Here is a 16,924-nt window from a genome sequence, read left to right on the forward strand (position 1 = left end):
GTGTGTGTCTCCCTCCTCCGGTGTGTCTCTCACGCATACACATACACACAGCCGCACACGCGCTCTGGCTCGCGCCCTCCCGGCCCTCACCGTGCGCGCGCGCGCCCGTCCGCCCGCCGCCTCCCCCTCCTTCGGCGCGCGCCCGCCCTCCAGTCACCTCCCCGCCTCGCCGCGCGCGCCCGGTACCTACGCGCTCTGTCCACTAGGTGCTGCTGGCAGCGAGCGGGCGAACCGGCGGACTGGCGGGCGGGGCCACCGCCCCCTCCTCCTCCCCCCACCACCCGCCTTGGTCACGAGCTCGCCCCTCTCCCCGGCCCGGGTGGGCTTTGCCCTCCTTCCACCGCTGCCTAACGTTGGCGCTCGGGACGGAGGCGAGGATGCGGGCGGTGGCATGCCGGCGTCAACCGCAGGAATTGGGGAGGGGAATGAATGAATGAAAAAGGAATAAAAGGAGATGAACGTGAGAAAAGGAGGCGGTAGACAGACCCTTTTCACTCCCCTCCCGTCCCCCGCCGGAGTCACTTGTTTATTTTTAAAATTCATTGCGAAAGGCCGCCTTGCTGTTGGAGTCATATCAAGGGTGACCTTTTCAAAGTTCTTTCCTCCAGGGAAGAGGAATTATTTTGCTCGGTCAGTGTATCTCTATAATAATGTTTAGAAGAAGAAGGAAAAGCCAACCTCCCCCTTATTGTTTTTGGATTCCACCCTCCTCGCGGCTTCCTCGTGTGTTTCTCAGTCTCCCACTTGTCCCATGCTTAGGGTGGGAGGAAGGAGATCTGCAAATACCTTTGTGTCTACCTGCTCAGAAAGTACAGGCAATTCCCTTCTGCAAATACTTTACGGAGCTACAAAGTTAAAATAATAAAGATGTGTCTCTGGGCCATCTAAATGCTGCGTTAGCACAATTTGGAAAACATCTAAGTTTTCTAGTGGGCTTAAAAATCTATAATTAATTTCAGGAGTACTTTTGTCCTTTTTTAATGGAAGAAAAGTTTTGCGACAAGCTTAATCCAGGAGGCTGCCAACGCTATGACTGGGTCTCTAATTTGAGATTAAATCTATTTGTTTGAACAGAAACCATTGATCTTTAGCGTATCGTGAGTAGTAATAACAGTGAAAGATTTTTTTTTACAAACCCTCCTTATTTTTACTATTACTTATTCTTCTATAGCCTAAAAATAGTTTATGTCTCTGGACTGATGGGATTTCATCGTTTTTAATCGGGGGGAGAGGGTAAGGGGCAGGGAGAACATTTTATCATCCCTGCTGGTTTTTGTCCTGGGTCTTTTTTTCAGCTGCATTAGTACAGTAGAGCTATATAAGGGAGCTTTTCAACAGTGAAGCCTGAGGTGTTGAACGGGTGCCATAGGGAATGAATTCTTCAATAGATCTCTAGTCTCCTTTCTCAAAATTAAAATGTGGTGACTTGCAGAAAAGCATCTGGGTATAACTGGCACCTTCATGTTGTAGCATTCTGTGGCTTTAAGTACGCCAAGGTTCTTTAGAGCCTAGGTTTTTATTATGGTAAGTGTTACAGTCCCAAATGCAGCTCTGGACAAAGTGCATTCTACCCTCACCCTGTCAACAGCACTATCACATGAATTCTGTCTACTAAAGTTGCATTACTAAGCATAATATCATCAGGAGAGGAGAAAAAAAATGGTTTGTTTCACTCATTGGAGATTAAATTTGCTTAACTGTCAGGAGATTATAAAATCAGAAAATTTAGTATAAAAATCTTTGATGCAAGATAAATATGCAACTCCACAGTACATTTTTCTAAGAACTGATTAGAGCTGATAAATGTATACAATATACAAACTGTGTGCATATATGTTAAAACATATATGTATGCAAATAAATTGCAAACAGTAAAATATGGGATATTCAGTCTCAAAACATCAGTTTATCATCAGTTTTTTAAAAGCTATTTGTAAATTACGATGGAGCTATAACTCCTAAATCAGAAAACATTAGTAGAAATAAGGGCATCTTCTACCTATTGGCATTGTAATTTTTCAGTGTTTAATGATTTTCCACTAATGGTTAATCTTTAATATTTCTTAGATGATAATATAAGTTACATGCTAATAATGATACCAAGTATGAAGTGAAATATAGGATCTGTGTCCATCTCTGTTTTTTCATTATGCTTCTTAAAACATAAATGCTCAAGAAATCACCTCTTGCCTACCAATCCTATTGCAACAGCTTCCTAATTGGTCTCTCTGCTTCCAATATAACTTTTAACAAATCCATCCTCAAAACCCTTCAGTGGCTCTCTATTGTCTTTAAACTTCTTAGTCTCATGTTTAAAGACTCTAAAATCTGACACCAATACAAATTTGTTTCACATTATATGCAATAAGAAGAATGCTAATTTATTATAAATATTATTGTAAATAGTATTATAAATTATTATATATCATAGTCTCTACCTCCCAGGGTTGTTGTGAGGATAAAGTGAGATAATACTTGTAAAGCATTTTGCAAGCCTTAATGCACTATATAAATGCTATTTTTTATTATAGAAACACTGTATGGTCTAACTAAACTAGCATACTAGTAGCTGACATTCCATCTCCCGTGATGGTGGCTTTATATACAACTTCTTCCTGCCTGCAATATTCTCGCTCCTCACTTCCATCTTTTAGAATTCCTAGCTTTTGAATCCTAATTAAGAACAGTCGCAATGAAGCCCAGATCTCACACATGTATTCCTGCAAAAAAAAAAAAAAAACTTTTAAAAAGAGCACCAAACCAAAAAATAACCTAGAAATCCAAAGAGAACCTACATTAAGCACTCTCATTCAGCCCCAAACTGCTCAAAAATGATATCTAGAAACCTGGAGGTACCAGGAAAGGAGTCTCATCAGAAAAGCCATCCTAAGAACAAGTTAACAAAGTCTATCACTGCAGACTTGGAGATAATACAGAGGCAACTGAAGCCTAAATCATGCTGTTTCCCCATATGATGAAACTCTAGGGTAGAGAGGCAGTAGCACTCAGACCAGGGACACCAGAAACTTGCAGTACTCTGATCTGATATGCCCCAGAGGGCCTTGAACCTAGAATACTACAGTGGTCAGTACTAACCCAGATGACCCAGGGAAGCTTGAAATTTGGAAGCATTCCAAGCCGAAATATATCAGGGCAAGTGGAAATGAACAGTAGGAACCCAGAAAATCAAGATCAGGAACAAACAAGGCCTGAAAACTCTTCTAAGAGAGTAAGAGGGTATGGGGCCTAGCCATCCAAATCAGGAATTGAAGTTGAAGACAAGAGTAAACAGAAGACAGCAAACAATGTGAAGAAATAATACGGTTCCAAAGAGGCCCAAGCAGCAAACCCAGTAGAAGAGAGTAACTACAATTCCAAGTAGAGCCCCAGAGAGAAAAATGGTTTGGCTACAAGCACTCTAAGAGAACCTAAAAGAAATGGAGATAAAGGAAATTACAAAAGAAATAATTCTGGAGGAATGACTTGGAAAGAGAATCAAAAGTTTAGAACAGACAATGGAAAATCCTACCTGTGTGTCCAACTCCCTGAAAATTAGAATGGACCAAACAGAGCTCATTGACTCCATGACATAACAAGAAATACTAAAACCAAAATCAAAATATTGGGGGAGGGGGGCAGGAGAATAGAATAAAATGTAGAGTGCCTGGTATCAAACGCAGCTGATTTGGAAAAGGTAATTTAAAAGACAGAATAGAAAGCACTGGACCTGGCATCAGGAAGACCTGATTTCAAATCCAGCCTCAGTTAATTATCTTGCTAACTGTGATCCTGAGCAAGTCTTTTAAACCTCTGTTTGCTTCAGTTTCCTCATCTGTAAATGGGCATAAATAATATAACCTACCTCCTAGGATTATAGTAAGGATCAAATCACATGACTGTAAAGTGCTTAGCAGAGTGCCTGGCATGTACTATGTAAATGTTAACTATCCTCATTATTATTATTATTAAAAATAGAGAAGTAATTTTTTAGATTATTGGATTCCTTAAAAACCATAACTAATATTGGTTTTGCTCTTAACCTTTTATGTCATGGAAATCTGGTAAAGTCTATGGACTCCTCAGTGCTTAGCATAATACCTGGTACATAGTAGGCACTTAATGTTTATTAATGATAATGTTTTTGAAAATATAATTGAAGAAAAAGTTAAATTTTCAGTTAGAGGTTAATATAAATAAAAAATAGAATGTTTCTTTTCCCCATTCTAGCAAGTTCACAAGCCCCTTGAAATCTATTTGTAGATCACAAATTAACAGCAGGTCTAAAAAAAATTAATAAACTGGGAAGCATAAGAAAAATAGTATACAAACACGGAAGAAGGGGTAGGGAGGGAAAGGAAGCATGAACTTTTCTCTTAGCTGAACTGAACAAAAGCAGATTGAACACACACTTAACACATACACAAAGAGTTTGATGCAGAAATAAACTCATCAAGGAAACAGGAGGGGAAGGGAAGGGAGAATTTAATCAATCAATTGACCAGCATTAATTAAACAGTTACTTTGTTCCAAGCACTATGCTAAGCGCTAGAAATACAAACAAAGGCAAAAAATAGGCCTTGCCCTCAAGCTCACATTGTAATACTAGGGGGAAACAGTAGGCAAATAACTATGTTCATACCAAAGAGAAAGCACTAGTACTGAGGAGGACTGGGAAAGGCTTCTTGTAGAAGGTGATATTTGAGCGAAGTCTTGAAGGAAACTTGGGAAACTTAAAGGTGGATATGAGGAGAGAGAATTTCAGACACGGAGGACAGCCAATACAAAGACCCAAAGAAAGGAAGTGAACTGTCACGTCTGAGAAAGAGCAAGAAAGTCAGTGTTGCTGGATCACAGAATATGTGGAGAGGAGTAAAGTATAAAAAGACTGGAAAGGTAGAAAGGGGCCAGGTTGTAAAGGGCTTGAAAAGCCAAACAGAAGATTTTATATTCGATCCTGGAGAGAACTGGAAACTACTGGAGTTTATTGAGTACAGAGTGAGTCAGACCTATGCATTAGGAAGAGGGAGGATAGAATTGAAGAGGAATTAGTCACAAGAAAAACGAACTTAAACTTTTAAGAGTGGATCATAGTGGAAATTAAAAGGAGAGAAAGAAATTATAAGAACCAGTCATTGAGGTCTGAACAAGAAGAAAAAAGGAGGTACAATCAAGTGAAAGCAGATCAAATAGATCACTCGTGTTGATCGCACTCCTTCACCACTTTGCAAAGTGGGGACAGGTGGCAAAGAGGAAAATATATATGAAGACATTATGGCAGGAAACACGAATAATCATAGCTGAAAATGTATATGGAATGAATTCAATCATTAAATAAGAAAGTGATAATGGAGTGGATTAGGAGGCATAATCTGACAATATGTTATTTACAAGAAATATACTAAAAACGAGAGGCTAAGGCAGAATTTATTATTGCTCAAGTGAACTCAAAAAAGTAAGATGAACAATCATATTGGATAAGAACAGTAAAAATAGACATGATTAAGAGAGATAAGAAAACTACATTATGCTTAGAGACACAGACAATGCAATAATATACATATATACATGTACATGTATACGTATACATAATTTTTTCCTTCAAGTAATTAAATGCTATATCTTATATGTATATTATTTTATTACATTATGATATAATTTTATTATTACACATTACATAATATTGCATGCAATATTATTACATATAATGTACACACAACACATAGCATTTAATTACTTGAAGGAAAAAAATTAATTGTGGAGAGCAATAGCTAGCAAAACTATAATAGTTGGAGTCCTCAACATGTCCCTTATCAGACCTAGACAAATCTAGCCAAAAGATAAATCAGAAAGAAGTTAAGGACCTGAATCAGATTTTAGGAAAATTAGATTATGTAAATCCCTGGCATTACCAAAAAGAATATACATGTTCTTCAGCTAAGCATGGCACATTTTCAAAAACCACCTTTGCTAGGGCATAAGACTTTACAAACAAATGTAAGAAATCAATAAGACTAAAGATTTCCTTTACCGTCCACAATGCAATAACAATTATAGTTAACAAAAAACTTTTGAAGGACGAATTCAGACTTAAATGGAAATAAGATAATATTAAACAATTGGTGAGTCAAAGGAAAAAAAATCATGGAAACAATAAACAACTTCATCAAAGAAAATGACAGCAATGAGTCAACATACTAAGACTTTGGGTGTGTAGCCAAAGCACTCAGGGGAAAATATATGACACTTCAAAAACAAAAAGAGAAAAAAATAAATTAGTGAATTAGGTATACAATTATAAGTATTAGAAAAGAAACAAAAACTCTATAAACAACAACCACCACAAAATTCTCAAAATCAAAGAAAAGATTGACAAAGTTAGAACCAAAACAAAAATCTACTAAAGTAATAAATAAAACTAGGAGCTTTTATTTTAAAAAATTAATAAAATAAACTCTTAGATAGTTTAAATAGATTAAAAACAGAGAAAATGAAATTGCCATTTTCCAAATAAAAATTCACAACAAATAAAGAGGACATAATTCAAAATTACTTTTCTCAACTTTACATTACTTTACATATTGACAAAACTGATTTAATGAAATTGATTCGGCTTTTTTTTTAAATAACATACCCAGATTAGCAGAACAAGAAATAAAGGATTTAAATAACCCAATATCAGAAAAAAAAATTATTGAATAAACCACAAATGAACTCCTCTCCCCCCAAAATCTCAAGACCACCTAGATTTATAAGTGAATTCTTTAAATAATAATCCCAATATTATATAACTGCAAAAATAGGAAAGTAAAACATCATACTAAATTCATTATGTAATACAAATATAATCTTGATCCCTAAACCAGGAAGTGAAAAAGTAGAGAGAAAAAAACTATAGATCAATATCCATAGTGAAAATGAAAAAATATTCAATAAAATATTGGCAAATAGACCACATTGACATGCTTAAAATATTATACCTTATGACCAGTTTGTATTTTTACAGGAACATAGGACTGGTCCAATTAGGAAACCTATGAACTTAAAAGATTATATTAATAATTAAAATAATAAAAGCATGATTATATAAAGAGTTGCTGAAGAAGCTCTGGACAAAGGACCTATTTCTATTTAAAAAAAAACAATAAAAATTATAGAAATGAATGGATTTTTCCTTTATATGGCAAAAAGATCTATCTAAAATCAAGATACAACAATATATGTAATAGAAAAACACTAGAAGACCTTTCAGTAAAATCAGGATTAAAGCAAAGATGACCATTACTAACAAATGCCAGCTATAGCAATGAGATGAGAAATGTGAATTGAAGGAATAAGTGTAGGCAATGAACCAACTAAATTATTCCTTCTTTTTAGATAACATATTCTACTTAAAGAACATGAAAGATTCACCTAAAATTAATTGAAACAATAATTAGAAAAAGAAGCAAGATATGAACCCACATAAATCATCAACTTCTATAAATTACTAAAAAAACAAAATCCAGCAGGAAGAGACAGAATAGATAAAAATAACAACAGAATGTATAAAATATTTGGTAGTCTGTTTGCCAAAACACACATAGGAATTGTACAAATACAAAAATACTCTTTACAAGAACAAAGACTTTCAGAAATAATAGAGTATTAATTGCTCATAGCTGATACATACAAATATAATAATGACAATACTACCTAAATTAATTATTTAATGCCATGTCAAATAAACTACTGAAAGATTACATTATACAACTAAGGAAAAATAATAGCAAAATTAATCTGGAGGAACAAAAAGTCAGAATCTCTAGGGAAATAATAAAAATATGAGAAGGAAGTGAGCCTACCAGATCTCAGATTGTACTACAAAACTGTAATCAATAAAACTGTTTTGTACTAGTTTAAAACTAGAAAACTCAATCAGTGAAACAGATTAGGTACATAGCACACAGAAGGAAATAAACACAGTAGCATAATGTCCAATAAAACCAAAGACATCAACATCTAAAGCAAAGACTCACTATTTGATTATATATTTGTGTATGTGTGTATATGTGTATATATACACAAATATACACACATATGTATGTATATACATATATATACATACAGAATACATACATATACACATATGCATACACACACATATATGTACATATATATATTTATTTATATGGAAAACTAGAAACTGGCTGGCAGATATCAGACATAAAAATGTGGGGAAAACTGGAAGCCAGGCTGACAGAAATTAGGTTTAGACCAGCATCTCATATCATAAGCCACAAAAAGCCACAAATGGATTCATGACCTAGATTTAAAAGGTTACATCTTAAACAAATTAGAAGAGTGATAAGAAATACCTTTTACAACTGTAAGAGAAGAATTCTTGACCAGAAAAAGTATAGGTGGGATTACTGGAAATTGACAGATAACTATTGTTAGTGATGGAAAAGAAAAGAAAAAGGCCACTAAATCATTTTTAAAACTGCACAGAAGAGAACAAGAACTTCAGAGGAAAATACAGACAATCAAGATGACTGCAACTAAACATGGAATTTATTGAGTTGAATGGGGTGGAAGGTAGGGATCTGGCTAGCAGATATCAATATATTCTGCTAATGCTGGACTGGCTGTCTGCAAAACCTAGCCTGGATTCCACCCTCAGATCTCATATAGCTCACTCTTCTGACCTCTCAAAGGTCACAACATTATAGCCCTCTCCAATCCTCTTCACTAAAACTAGAAAGAACAAACTTAGAGGCCAAGAACCAGTGTTTATATTCACAGGCCAAATGGTGGTCTGAGATGGGAACGACCTGAGGCCTCTCCCCTTACAGCACTGTCACGAAGCCCAGAAAGAACTCAGGCCAAAAGAACAGACTACTGCCTTTGAATACATTCCAGTTCCAGTTATACAGCCAATTCAAAAGGCTTCTCATCATCACATGGCAAATAGATCTGAACCAGTTTTAGATAGAGTATCTACACATACTCCAAATCTCTCCAATGCATTTCTATTGTATATTATTATACCTTACAGGAAGCATGCTCCCCATCCTCTTCCACTTAGGGGATTGCATCAACTAAGCAACAGCCCCTTATTATACTCACACTTAAAAACAAAAAGAGAAATGCTATACATACTTGTAGATCCATGGTTTCAAATATAATCTTTTTTCTGTTCTTGTTTATATATGTAAAAATAATTATATGTAAATTATATACATTTATATATGTTTGTTTTCATTGGTATTTGTCAAGGTTAGAATAACAAAAACTAAAAATTATTTTTACAAAAAAATTCTTCATTTTTTTCAAAATGCCAGCTCCTTGAATAAGTTTTTCCAGATAATCTTAATTGTAAGTGTTCTCTTCCTTCTCAAAATATCTTATTGTCACTGATCTAGGCATCTGTTACAGCCTTCAGGTAAAATGTAAGCTGTTTGTGGTCAGGGGCTATTTCTTGTTCATTTTTGGTAAGTACTCTCTTACCCCGCCATGCTCCCCCCTTAATCTTTGTATTCCTAGCCCTTAGCACAATTCCTGGAACATAAATAGGTGTTTGTGTATTGGGCTTACCCCTATTTTGTAGAGGGGGAACTGAGCCTTGGGCGTTGTTGTTCTCTTTTGTTTTTTGTTTTTTTTAAAGGACCAATGACATAATGATGTTGGCTTGTGGGTGATGTCCTGTCTTCCTCATGGATTGGATTTAAGTGAGTCAGAGTTAAAGAAAGTCATCAGCCTCACTCTCTCTTCCAGAGTCATTGAAGTCCAGTGGCAGGACAAAAGTCAAGATAATTGGTGATGGCCCAGAATGCAGGGAATGACTTTGGCATCTTCAATGTCTGACCAAGCTCTAAGTTCTCTACAATGACTGCTTCAGCTACCTCCATGGCTGTTAGAACAAATTGTTCTTCCCATTCTTCCAGGGGAAGTCTTCACATGCTTGGGGTAAACATTCCCCCAACTCGCCTATGGGTTTGAAGCCTGTTGGTTACCTTCACTTTGATATAGCCTGTCTGCCAAGCTGGCTTTACTGGGTGTAGCTGTGGAGCATGCTACAGCTTCTTGGAGCCACAGGTGAGAGTTGGGTGAGAGGTGGACACCAAAGATGGATGAGCAGCCCTGAAAAAGGCTTGGCAAGCCCTCACACCAGAGATGCTAGTCCTCCCTGAGCATCCTACACACCCAGAGATAGAGGTAGTGACATCACCAAACATAGGGAAAAAGTCCTTGGTTAAGTCAATAATGAAAACCATGTTCCATTATGTAGAAACCAAATTTTTTTCATCTAACAAATTTCTTTACTTCTTCTATTTTCAGCTTTCATGTTTGTTAGTAATAATTTATGATTTTTATTCATTTTTTAGGTTTTACCACCCCCGATTTTTCTAGTTCTTAAAAAAAATTGATATCTTTTGTTTTTACATTATTTTCATTTCCGTTTCTTTCTCTTCCCTCTACTTAGTGAATCATTCCTTGTAACAAAGAATTAAAGAGAAGAGGAAAAAAGCAGTTCAATAAAATCAATTGAGCTGTGTCTGTTAATCTATGTAATGTTCCATAAGCATAGTCCCCTGCCACTGCAAACAAAGGAGTACATTTTCTGAACTCTTCTCCAGGTCCAAGCTTCTTGGACGGTTAATTATATGATACTCCCTTTTGTTTTGTTTTTTTTTTCCTCTTTTCTTTTACATTGTTATAGTAATTGTGTATATTATTTCCTTTCTCCTACTTGTCTCAGCATCAACTCAAATCTTCCTGTGCTTCTCTGAATTCTTAATACTTGCCATTTTTATGGTAAGGGGGTTGATTTTCCACATTTGTTTAGCTGTTCCCCATTGATGCTAATGTTTTTCTGTTTCTAGTTCTTTGCTACCACAAAAAAGTGCTGATATGAATAGTTTGACTACTCTCAGTTAAAAAACACATACAACTTATGAAATCTCACATCAGCAAACACTTCCAAATATTTATAAACATTACTCACCTTGTGGTATAAGACTATATTCATTGTGCAAAATTCTAAGTTGAATAACACTCTTATCATAGATACTAAAAGACTATCTCAAAAATATATCTACTGATATAAGTAGAGAATAAGAACAAAATTTAAAATGTCATTTGATATGTTTCAAAAATCACTAGATATTAAAGTTCTCGTTTAAGCAATATTTAAATAGATAACATTTCATGAATAGGTCTTAATTACTAATTGAGTATTATCATGTAAATGTGTTGTAAGATATTATGCTTTTGTAAAAAAAACTCAATGTTTCCTATGCAACAAAATTCTTAAAATTCATTAAGATTTACTGAGTGAATGTTTTTAGTGTACATTGAACTTTCTAACCATAATTAAAATTCATCTAAACCTAATCTTCCACTAAAGTCTAACACCAGTACCTTATTTTAGCATGAAAGTGATGACATCTTCAAAGATGGATATTAGTGGAGCCCTAAGCTTTAGCAGGTGTTGCAGTGTTGAAAAAGGGAAGAATACGGCCTGGTGCCAGTGCACATAAACAGTTAGGTGGAACAGTGGATAAAGCACTAGTCCTGGAGTTAGGAAGACCTGTGTTCAAAAGAAGCTTCAGAGAGTTACTAACTCACCTTGGATAAGTCACTTAACTTCTTCCTTAACTTCTCCCTGGGTTATTGTGAGGATAAAATGAAATAATATTTGTAAAGAGCTTAGTACAGTGCCTGGCTCATAGTAGGCACTATATAAATGCTATCTATTATTAAATCACCTGAGAGCCAACCTAGCCAAGGTCAGAGTATCAGAGATACTCATCATTATGTTGGCATAGGTTGATGAATATTTCTGCCACAGTAACTATCTACAACCTTCTTATAAGTTGTAGAGGAGTTGTGGTGAATGAATACATTATTGAATGAGTGAACAAAGTTCCATTAAGTGTTTACAATCTGCCTGGCACAGTGACATGTGCTGGGGATACAAATGCAAAAAGATAGACATTCTGCCCTCAAAGAATTTACATTCTAATGAGAAAGATACCCATAGCAGAGTGAAAGCTGTTAATGGGAGTTAGGGGAGCCACTGGGCTGATTAGTTGACTTATCAGGTTCCATCAATTGACACACCCTTTCCTGAAGCCAAGGTACTATCTTGATTTGATTACTGTCCCCAGAATAAGGAAAGGGTAAGCCCCCAGGCAGATAGCAAGGTGGACTGATAGATGTGAAACTGAAACATAGTTCTGAGCAGGTTCTCCAAGTGTGATCTAGGGACCCCTGAGAGTCCCTGAGACCCTTTCAGGGGATCCATGTGGTCAAAATGACTTTTTAAATAATAATAATAATATGGGATTTTAGTTTCTAATATGGTAAATATTGATACATATAACCCACATAAACAAAGCTCTTTGAGGGGTCCTCAATAAATATTTTAAAAAATTTTTTGTTTAATTTTATTTATTGTTATGTTTTAAGTTCCAAACTATCTCCTCCCCCTCCACATACACTAGAGAAGGCCACCATTTCTCTCTCTCTCTCACATACACACACACTCACACACCACACACACACACACACACACACACACACACACAAAACCATACTCTACATACTTCTATTTATCAATTCTTTCTCTGGAGGTAGATAGCATCTTCCTTCATAAGTCCTTTGTAATTGATTTGAGTATTTATAATACTCAGAATAACTTGGTTATTCACAGTTATTCTTTGAACGATATTGCCATTACTGTATACAATGCTCTCTTGGTTCTGCTCATTCCACTCTTCACATTTCATGTAAGTCTTTTCATGTTTTTCTAAGATCATCCTGCTCATCATTTCTTACAGCACAGTAGTATTCCATCACAATCACATATCACAATTTGTCTAGTCATTCCCCAATTGATAGGCATCCCCTCAATTTCCAGTTTTTGCTGGGTCCTCAATAATTATTGAGTTATCATAAAGGTGTCCTGAGACCACAAAATTTGAAAATATACTGTTCTAGGGTCTGGAGCCAGCTAGTAAATATATCAGCTAAATGGAGTTTTTTGCACTCAATCATTCACCAATCAATATAGCCAAAGCCTAGAGCAAGAGCTTCAAGTGAGTAAATTAATTTTCCCAGAGATGCAGGACATGGATTCTGGATGTTCAGGGCAGAGGGCCAGGTGGAGAGAAGCAGTGTAGCCAACAGATGTCAAGATGACCAGGGTGGACCCCTAGATGGCTGGATGGGATGTGAAGATGAAACAATTATCTGATCTATATTAGTAGAAGGAGTAGGCAAGCTGGTGAAATCTTGGATCCTTGAAGGAAAGAGAACTTGGTCAAATTTTAAGATGTTTTAATCCCATAACAATACAGGTCATCCACACATTTACAAGTTTTAAAAGAGGTAGAGATTCTCATCTTGCAACAGGCCTACTGGGTAAGAGGATGTATACCAAGCTAAGAATAAAATCTATAAAGCTTGAAGCTAGAGTTTTCAGGACATTCTGAGCATGTGGGAGTTAATCAGTCTAAACAATCTACCTCCTCTTAGCCCCAGCTAAGGAAGCCAGAAATATTTATTGAGGAAAAATACCTGAGATGATGGAGAATTATCATGGTAGAGTATATGCAGGACCTTCTAATTCTCTTGGGGTACATGAGGTGCTCAGGGAAGACTGAGTCCTTTTTAGGGCTGCTCATCCACTTTTGGTGTCCACTTCTCACCTAACTCTCACCTGTGACTCCAAGAAGCATGTGCAGCAGTCACACCCAGTAAAGCATCTTGGCAGATGGACTATACCAGGTTAAAGGTAACTGTCAGTGAGTTAGAGGAATGTCTACCCTGAGCATGTGAAGACCCCCCCCTAGAGCAAGGGGCAGATGAGAACAATTTGTTCCAACATGTAGGTAGGTAAAGCAAGCACTGCCGAGAGCTTAGAGCTTGATCAGACATCAAAGACGCCAAGGTCATCCACTGCATTCTGAGCCATGACCAATCATCTTGACTTTTGTCTTACCACTGGACTTCAATGACTCTGGAAGAGAGAGTGAAGCTGATGACTTTGCATTTAGTTAAATCCAGTTCATGAGCAAGACAACATCACGCATACCCCAGAATCATAATTGTCATTGGTCTTCTTTGAAATGAAAGATGAATAACAACAACTTCTCTATAATAATAGAATGTGTGCTACCTTATAAATATGTAAAGAAAAGCGTATCTTACATTACAACCCGCTTAATTATCTTCCAAACTTCTGATCTTTAGTCAACTGAACAAACTTGTACCCTGCTAAATTTCTTTATAGTATTTTCAAATAATGACATAAAAAGCTTTTTGAAACACAAGAGAGTAGAAGAAAGTTCAGAGAGGGATATAAATAGGTAAGCTGGGCAATTCGGAACTACCATATTAAGTTTGAAAGATGCAAAAAAAAACTATACAAAGTGTCAATTCAAGGTTTTTCGCTCGGTCCTCATTTTCTGTTCTTTGTACAGGGAAATGGTACTGTTTGTTGACATTTGTCACATTCATAATGATGAAAAGAAATAATAATAGTAAAAAAGAAAAATTTAAAACCCTTTTTGTAGCAAGTTTTTTGGACACAGACCTATATCTCCCCACATTCTATAAGGCCTCCTTCATCTATATGATATCTAATTGTTTCTTCTTCATAACCAGTATGGATTCAAAGTATGTTGTCATTTTTCACCTCCCAAAATGATGCTGTGTACATGTTGTTTCCTGCATGGATAATTATGGCTACAAGGAATTGTGTTTGAATGACAGTTCTGTCTTGTAGTTGCATAAAGATAGCAGGTGGTGACTAATGAGATTTTCCTGTTTTCAATCTTATTTTAATTAGACTTATGACAAATGATTTTGATAGGTTAGGACCATATATATGTATACACACACACACACATACACAGAAAGAGAGACAGAGAGAGAGAGTATATATATGGTAACGTATTAGTTCCTTCTCAAAGCAAGGAACTTCAAAATTACTAAATCCTAAATCAAAGCATGACTGAGGAGAATCAGTATAAGATGATCAGGTTTGCATAGTGCTGTGCTATATTTACTGGAAGCCCACAACACGCTAGATACTAATTATCAAGTGCCGTTTTCTAAACTCTTCTGTACAAAGTAAGTTAAATCATGGAAACCTTCCTACTAGAAACTAAACATAATATTCACGTCAAGAAGAAACATATAGAAGTTTTCAGACTATTAAATGAACTTTAAACAAATAAGAGTAATTCTGAAATCTCTGAGAATTCTGACTCTGGAGCCCTTGCTATATCCCCAAGTTTTATGTGACTATTTTGAACAATCAGTTTTGCAGAGCAAGCCCCAACCAGTATAAAATTCTCTATTACCAGACCATACAAATGGCATAAATCCAATAGCTAAAGCATTTAATTAAGATGTTAAGTATAGTACAAATAACACTGAGGAGCAAGAGATTTAAATTATATGGTCATTCTCTTCTTCCCCAACTCCCCAGACTGGGGTGATGAGGAAAGAGACCTCCTAGGGAAAACTAATGCGGAGATGATGGAATTGTCCATCACTTCCTGTCTCTGCTTCACAAGCTCTTGGTGACTGACATGGAAATCTCTTAACCTCTCCACTGAGTTCTAGAGTCATCAGGATCCTTGAGTTTGGGGATTTAGTGATAGTAATACCCGATGGGCTCACCCTCACCTTTCCATCTTGCCTCTCCAACCATAGCCACAGCTTACTCCTACCTCCTTTCATGGTAGCTCAGGACTATACCCAGACTCACTGGAGCATGAACCAAGTCACTTTTACATGCTGCTTCTCTTACTGTTTCATTTATTTCCCTATGATTCTCACTTTCTATGTGACCTCTCTCTCTTCCTTTTAGCAAGCCCCTCTAATGCAATCCTTCTGTCCAGGCCCAAGTTTGAGGCTTCTCCAATAAACAACAGCAATCCTCCCTAATCACCGAAAGCCTAAAGCCACACTATGTAGCTGTCATAAAGGACAGGCATGCCACCTCACATTACAAAAGGAAAATATTTACATTACCGATAAGCAAGGCATACCAATATACCATTCTGTACTCTTCCTTCCTTATAAGGGCGTAATATGTATCAGTGAGGAGGACTAGCCATACCAATGGGCACTTAGCTCCAAGTACGTAGTATAAGCAGTGGTATAAATATGTTTTGTGGGAGGGTCAATGAAATAAGAGCTGCAAGTTGCAGAAAATTGCTATCTATTTTTTCAACTAATTGGGAAATGCTTACGTTACCTGATATGTATTCAAAATCATTTTAAGACACTATTTAAAAAAAAGATGTATCTCTTTAAAATTAGTATAGAATATAAGACTGGACTTGGGCAAAATTGTGAGCAAATCAAGTTTATCTGAGCTTTCTAATTCATCTGTCCACAAACTTGATTATTCTTTGTCCCATTGGTATAGGTCCCCCTCTCCTCCCACTTCTGACAGGGAACTGATAAACAAATTGATGTAAAGTATGTTGACCATTTACTAGAAGATGAAATTTGCATTGTAAGACTGGCTTACAGACAATGCCTTAACTTAAAGAAGCACTCCTAATGGTGAGCATTTCAGTTACTGTAGCGTGATATAGAGATAGTTGTGGCCTAGTGGCTAGAGATCTGGCCTCACAGCCACAAAACCTCATCTGATTCACACTGGTTGTGTGATCCTCAGCATATCATTTAATGTCAGTGCTCTAGGTAACTTTTTTTTTTCCTAAACAAATATTTATTATCTTTCCCTCCAACTTCCCTTACCCGCTAATGGCAGGGAAGGGGCCCCAACCTCATAATAATATGCATGGTCCAGCAAAACAAATTCCCATACTGGCCATGTCCAAAAATATATGTCTCATTCTTCATTTTAAATCCATTACCTTTCTAGTAGGAGATGAATAGTGTATTTCGTCTTCAGTCC

The sequence above is a fragment of the Trichosurus vulpecula genome, chromosome 7 (genome assembly GCF_011100635.1).
Source record: "Trichosurus vulpecula isolate mTriVul1 chromosome 7, mTriVul1.pri, whole genome shotgun sequence".
NCBI classification, from domain to species: domain Eukaryota; kingdom Metazoa; phylum Chordata; class Mammalia; order Diprotodontia; family Phalangeridae; genus Trichosurus; species Trichosurus vulpecula.